Here is a 6,267-nt window from a genome sequence, read left to right as displayed (position 1 = left end):
TAAATAAAGAACCAGGTTTTGAGCCTCAGTGTGTAAGAGAAACATCAAGTTTTTTGTGCCAGTAATTTCCACCAATTTACTCATGCTCCAGAATAAAGCAACTTCACATTGTACTCCTTATTTTTCCCTGCTCATCACAAGATGCCTTTTTCTTTCACCATGAGGATGGCTACAGGTTTATTGAACCAAAATATCTTACGTGCCACTCTATACCACTGCTGAATGGCATTCTGGGGGGAAAAGCCATGGAGAGCCTGTAAAGAAGGCAGTAGTATCCACAGCAGTCCTTTTCATAGCACTCTATACCCTACCAAAATACAAGGAGACCCTTTTATAGCAATAGGGGCAACATATGGCGTGTTTAATTACTCCGAGAATCATGCCATATAGCAAATGCTATAGGGCCTTGAGAGTCGCCAGTGACCCACATACCCCGAGTTTCCATAGAGGCTTCAATCCTGGTTTGCAATGTTCAGCTGAGATTTTTACTCCCCTTTCACTTCAGTGGAGACAGATATCAGCCCCCACCGCCAAGCTCTAACGTGACCTTGTAGGGAGGCCTCCCAGATTAAATAGGATTATAGGAAATACAAATATATTCCTTAAAATGAACAGGAGACAGAATTCCACAGAGGACTCCCATCAAATCCCTGTGAAAACACCTGGACTTGGCATACAGACAGGGGTTAATCTCACCCACAGAGACAAGCTGGGAGGCTCTCCGCTAGGACTGAGGCTGTGCCTCTGTCGTCACTGGAAGGAGACAGAGAAGAGCATGCCCTGGCTACTGCAGGGTACACCAAGTGGGCTGATCTGCCCCCAGGATCACCACCCCTCTCCACCAACTTGCAGTCCACCTCGCCTGCTCCGGATGCGCTACGGGTAGGAAAGGCAATTTCCTCTGCCCTCACCTTCCCTCTGTGCACTGTATAAGGCAGGCCAGAATTTTTATCCTTTCACTGTAAACTATAATATCTGGTTTAAAATTATATTACAAGCCATTAATACAAACGGAGGGTTTGGGAGGATTTTATAACCCACAAGAGATGACACTCATAGGTTATGATGTCATTCAAACCACTTGATAATATACTGTACTAGCTTGCAATATTCCAAAAGCAGCTATTAAACTAAATATAGATGAGGCACATGTTGCTACAACAACACAAAATATTATGAACAGCAGTTCTCAGAAATATATGGATGCAGACCTGATTTTTATTTATTTGTTTAGTCACCTTTTTTTTTTTTTTCCACGTGGGGTAAAAACAACTGCTTTGGTCTTCTGAAAGCACTTACGCTGCGGGCTGAATTTAAAATAGCCATAGTGGAAAAAAATAAAGGGCCAATCAAGCACTCAGGTACTCCTACAAGTACGTGTGAATATATACGTATGTATAGATAGAGAAAATATATATTTGATTATGTAAACCACAACGTTCCCAGACAGAAATAAATCAGTCACAGCCATTTAAGGTAGCTCAGTTGAATTGCCTTTCTCTTCATACCAAACTTAAGAGCAATAAGAAGAGAAGATCTAAATACTAGTTCCTACACTTTTGTAAGTCACTATTATCCAAACAGAGTGCTTTAATTATATTTCGAGACCAGGATATGGGCTGGGTGACAAGATTTACTGGAGGTCAATGTGAGCAATAACCATTTTTCTTCCCAGTGAAAAATAATATCATCAACGGGAGTTGTTAATAACTATAAAAAATTGCTGAATTTAAATGCTTTTGTAGGACACTTAATCAGAGACGTCTGGTCATTCTGGTTTGAGGTAAAGATATAAAACAGTTACCAGAGCCTTGATGATGATTTTGAGTATTTTACATGCTGCCCCATTTTCAGCCCCATATTGTGAAGGGGTGAATCTCAGTTAAATCCGTCCTTCTAAAGTGTGCAAAGTTACCAGGGAACAGCCTGAGAAGGCTGTACCTCCATACATTCCCAGAAGGACATTCAGGAAAAAAGTGAAGAAAAACAAGTAGAACGTGATGAGAAGAAGGGGAGGATCCCCACTAAACAGGTGTATGCCTGCTGACAGGATCAGCAAAGAGAGGGTCCCTCTGGGGCCAAACACAGAGCTCACGGATGCGATGGAGTCAGAAGGACAAATGTCACTGCCAGTAGTGGGCTTCCCAGTGGGAACAATAGCTCACCTTTGGAACCCAGCAAAACCTCTCCACATCCACACGAGCTGCAGAGGACATCTCAAGAACAGCATGTGATGCAGAGAGTCAAACAGGAACACTGCCCAAGCAAGACAAGAACGCGGAGTAGTTAGCGGAGTCCTAAATCACCACAGTTTGTTTTCTTGGATTTAGCATGGAACACAGCTAAATCCAAGTTCTCAGCTGCATGTGGCAGCCTGACCTGATCTGGGCAACAGCAGGGCACTGCTATGCACTTCTTTTTGTAGTTCAGCTGAATATTCTCTCTTATAATTAAACATTTGAACATGTTTTAATACAAATGTAATTGATTGTTTTCTCATAAGCTGCTGTTTAAAGGCTCGTTTATAATAAATATTTATAAGTATTTATAAATAAAATATTAATTGCTTAAAATGACATTTTAATGTGGTGCTAACCATCTGAGGAATGCTGGGCTACACGATGTGATCCCAGTTTGGGATTTGTGAACTCAGAGGCAGTAATGGCAACCAGTGAGAGTGCTATGAATAATCCTTGCGTCAAGAACCATCAATATGAGCTCAGTAAAAGGAGCAGCTAAAAAGGATACGCTGAGAGACAGTATTCCCCTATCCGTAGAGCTACAGAAATGAGTCATGACAGGATCTGAATGCAAAATTGTACTTAAGTCTATAGTTGGGAGAATTAGAAGTCAGGGTTCTGTTGACAAGGAGAGGAGAAAGAAACCATTGAAACCAGGAGTCTGGGTAATACCCCTGCCTTCCTCTTCACTGCAGTGGGGAGAGATAGAGCAGCTCACCAATTTGAGTGCATGCAAGGGGCCCAGCAGCTTACTTCTGACTTCACACCAAGGCTGTCCCAGGTTTCCCCATGCTCCAAAGCAGCAGGCAGGGGCGAACCCTGCAGTAGCTGTGCTGTACTTTTTGAGCATGGGCTGACTTAGACACTTAGTGGGTTCTCTGAGAGAAAAAAGGTAAACTGGGAACATTATTACTGCTTTGCTTAAATTTATATATCATCAGCAGCCTTCTTCAAAAGCACTCACTGTTTGCCTGAATCTGCTTTCCATGTCATGAGAGAAGACAGTTGGTATTTTGAATGTAGTTATTAATTGAACCATATAAAATATACCTCTTTATCTAGAAAAAGGCTTCATGTGAAGACAAGCACATCATATCTCAATACCACCAGTTTTCATCAACAAAATATTCCAGAGGCCTTCACCTTAGTATTTCACCCCTGGGCTGCTCAAAGAATTAACCCTATGTACACTGTCTGCCAAAAAGAAACCAAAACCACATTTTCATTTCTTTTGCTTCATCTTAGCTGTAAGTGTTCAGCACAGGCTGTACGCTGGGTCTGAAAGAATTATAGCCCCACAATAACACTACTACGTGTTCATGACAGCTGGAGGAATGCACCGTGTTTGGCTACAAATGACAAGTGTGGTAAGGTCCATAACGCATCTTCAAAGAGTGCCAGTGTCAATTACCTCCGAGCCTCTCCAACAGCTCCTGACAGGACAGTGAGAAAGTACCATATTTAATCTACTTACAGCTAGATTGGACAAAGTGCTAGAGAATACACCATACAGGGAAAAATCTGTGTCAGCAAAGGGATGGGTGAAATGAAGTAATGCAGAAGAACTTTTCTGCCTCTGATTTCTATGATTTTCTGGTACAATTTCACACATAGAGGGTCTAATAGACAATACTGGCCTAATAGACCAGTAGCATAATTTGTTAGGAAGTTTATTGCATTGAAGGGCTACATACAAAGTGAAACAAGGAAATAACAATTAGAACAAAGAAATAATCATACTGCTCCTATCTGGGACAAGAATCAGGGCAGGGAGTAGGTGATGCGTTTCTGGAAAGGTTCTTCACTTTGAATTAATGGCTTTACATAAGACATTCTTGGTGGAATAACAAAGCAGAAAAGCACTAAGAGATCCCAATATTTGGGGTCGTTATTTGGGGTCAAACTTTCCAAGCAGGCAGCCATAACAAAATCCATCATCATAACCCATTTGCCTTTATAAACACCTGGAACCGCCGACAGACCTTCTCAGCAGCTGGCTGGAGCAAAAGGGCCAAGCGAGAGCAGCAGCGCACCAGGCGCCGGTGAAGGATGTGAGTCATGTTGAAGTCAGTGCAGTGACTCACATCTTTCTAAACTGGTCATAGATCTAAGCAACTCGTTGAACTGGTGGCCATGTGTGGGGGCATGGCATTTGTCAAAGCAAACGCCAAAGTTCATGAGATGCTTTTGAGAGTACAACCTTTCAGGTCATTCCCCTTTGCCTTGTAAGCCAGGCACCAATTCCAGCAGGTCTTAGACCTGAGCGGAATGGGGCTTGACAGAGGCTAAAAGTTCTCTGAAGTCTACTCTGTTGCTGGAAGATGTGGCGATATATACCAGCTAGCAATTAGCTTTTGGGGTAACTAGGTCAGTAAAATCCCACTTACTAAGTAATAAGATCTTGCACCACATACTGCTGCCTCACAAAGCTATTACTAGTGACAAGAAACCACATCATTACGTGTGGTCATCTGCAAACCTCAATGAGGATCTCTGGGAGGAGGAAACTGCAGTTTAAAGAAGTATCAAGGAGCACATGCTGAATAATTTCACTCCTTTTATGTACATCAAGCCTGCTGTCCACGGTCAGGCATTTGCTTACTTCTTTACAGTATGCAAGGAGTTTGGTTAATGGCTCATGTTTGTTGAAGGGATTTCATTAGCATATAAACAGTTGATATTCAGAGGCTTTTATATTTAATCAAACTGAGGAAATAAACCAGAGCAAGATACACAGCTCCTTACTATCACCATTATCCACAGACATCTCTTTAAGGGGGGTGGTTCCGACAACAGAGATGGATGGAGGTGAGGACCTCTGGCAATCCCCACCCTCCAAACCCCTTTCCCATAGGCAGTACCATGACTGCAGGCAGATGCCACTAAAGAACAAAGATAATTCCATGACATAGTTTTCAGAGCGTCGTGCACACAGGAACGCTCATAAAGAGATGGGAGAACAAATGTGTGAACGAAATCCCCTCCCATCTTCTTGGTATTTCCACAAATATAAGCCAAGTAGAAAACAAAACAAAACAAAAAAGCATGATAGGATGCAAACATGCTACTAAACTAAGATGAAATCTTGAAAGTGCATTAAGAAATTCTTCCCTATTCCTTTGTGAAATAAAGGAGAACTGGCATTGCTAGAACTAGTGAAAATATTTTCAAATTTTAAAAATTAATCGATACTCAAAGACACAAAAGTACACATCACATTTTGTGCCCAAATTTTGTGACTTTCTTCACCAGCTGCTTTCTTTAAATATTAAATTTAATTTTGAGGTGATTCAACTTAAGCAGAATATTACAAAAATACCACTAGTTCTAATCCAAAATTACCTGATTTTATATAACACTATGCTAATGTCACAACAATCTTGTCAGGCTGTAGAGAATATGCTTCAAGAACAGACCTGTTTAGATATTTCACACAGAATTTTCCTTTGCTGTCTCCACTTTTGATATATATCGTCTTTGTGATAGTTCCTCTGAAACCCACACTCGCTAAAGAAAACTCACTCTGACAGAAGGATTTTTGAAGCAGTTATTTTAATCTTAAGGTTTACATACCTGTCAGAGGATGGCACGTTCATATCCTTTACTATTGTTCACAGATTCTTTTTTTCCAAAGTCCACACATAGGTCTCAAGGGCTCTTGCTCCTCAAGGCAAATTACCTCTGAGTGTTTGGGTTCACCTCCAGCTCTGTATATATATATATATACAGCTTTTTTAAACTTTTTGTATGCCTCTTTCTTTGTGGTTTTCTTCCTCTCTTTTCCTTATTTTCAACACCTGACCAGGATCCTTAAAAGAAAGAAGAAAGTCACTTAGGCACAATGGTGATGGGTGACCTTATGAAAACACAGATAAATAGACAGGAGTATTGTAATGTTTCCTTCACATCGTTTGACCGTGCTACAGGTGTGGGAAAACATTTGTTCTACAAATAGAAGAAAACCTTTCAAACATTACTTTGGCCCCAGCCTTGTTCCCAGTGATGTAGCTGAGCATAGCATAGATGT

The 6,267-nt window shown here is 41.2% G+C and overlaps 1 long non-coding RNA gene across 7 annotated transcripts in view; it reads right to left on the bottom strand.

Moving 5' to 3' along the window:
• Positions 1–6,018, bottom strand: part of LOC104909502 — a 157,067-nt gene extending 151,049 nt beyond the window's left edge. For 6 of the 7 annotated variants that reach the window (XR_002111551.1, XR_002111543.2, XR_002111545.2 and 3 more), the window contains exons 1-2: positions 5,814–6,018; positions 2,166–2,256 (exon numbers count right to left, since the gene is read on the bottom strand). This is a non-coding gene — a long non-coding RNA (uncharacterized LOC104909502). The remainder of the gene's footprint in view (positions 1–2,165; positions 2,257–5,813) is intronic. The other variant, XR_002111544.2, reaches the window with a different exon arrangement.
• Positions 6,019–6,267: the final 249 nt, after the last annotated feature.

The sequence above is a fragment of the Meleagris gallopavo genome, chromosome 2 (assembly GCF_000146605.3).
Source record: "Meleagris gallopavo isolate NT-WF06-2002-E0010 breed Aviagen turkey brand Nicholas breeding stock chromosome 2, Turkey_5.1, whole genome shotgun sequence".
Classification (NCBI taxonomy): Eukaryota; Metazoa; Chordata; class Aves; order Galliformes; family Phasianidae; genus Meleagris; species Meleagris gallopavo.
This window is presented reverse-complemented; position numbering and strand designations above follow the sequence as displayed.